Here is an 856-nt window from a genome sequence, read left to right as displayed (position 1 = left end):
AACAATATTCGATCCGCAAAATCGCCCGCAAAGTTTCGAGGGTGGTAAATATATTCAGTCTAATATCTCGGAGACGAGTTTTGTATTTTACAATAACAAATTTGAGAAATAAAAAATGAATGAAAAGTGTAAAGCAAATATGTTTATTACCCCTACCTTCGAGAGCGATTTTCAACCCTTCAATGTGGACGATTGCTGATAGAAAAATTACGCGTCGAATATTTATCGAGAATCAAAAGTTTCCGAAAATCGGAAATTTACCAAAGTTTCCGAAAATCAGAAATTGCACCAAAGTGCCCAAAAATCGAAATTTTACCTAACTTTCCAAAACATACCAAAGTTTCACAAAAATCGCTAATTACCACTTTGTGTTGTCCCCTTATTTTGATTCTCTCCAAAATTGAGCCTCGGATGAAAAAATTCTACTCCACACATTTCGTTCATTTCTGCACAAGGAATCACCTGATCCATTCCACACTACTTTCGGCCACTCCCTCCATGCAAAAGCGTATCGAGAACAATTTTCCCTCTTCGACCAAAAAAATTCAAAGTTTCCTCCGTTAGTGATCCGATAATAATCCGGCGTGGTAGCGGAGATACGTTCGCATGGAAATGCAGAGGCGGCAGCAGGAGAGATCTGTGTGAAACGAAAATCTCTCGTGGCAGACCCTTTTGAACGATTCTCGATGTCTAGACTCGCACTTTCCGTGTTTCATCCGCCGCGGGCGACGTCGCAATTCCTCGCCAAGAGGGAAAACTGAAATTCCCGCCGACTCTGCGCCGAAACTCTTCCATTCCCCACCTTTCTTCTTCCTTCTTTTTCTCTCCCTCTGTCGTCTCGTGGCGAACGGTGTGA

At 42.2% G+C, this 856-nt stretch overlaps 1 protein-coding gene across 4 annotated transcripts in view; it reads left to right on the top strand.

The window, feature by feature from the left end:
* The window catches only part of LOC108570859 (multidrug resistance protein homolog 49), a 123,371-nt gene that overhangs the window by 12,874 nt on the left and 109,641 nt on the right, over window positions 1-856 (top strand). The window lies entirely within an intron of this gene.

This window comes from Habropoda laboriosa, unplaced genomic scaffold (assembly GCF_001263275.1).
Source record: "Habropoda laboriosa isolate 0110345459 unplaced genomic scaffold, ASM126327v1 scaffold113, whole genome shotgun sequence".
NCBI classification, from domain to species: Eukaryota; Metazoa; Arthropoda; class Insecta; order Hymenoptera; family Apidae; genus Habropoda; species Habropoda laboriosa.
This window is presented reverse-complemented; position numbering and strand designations above follow the sequence as displayed.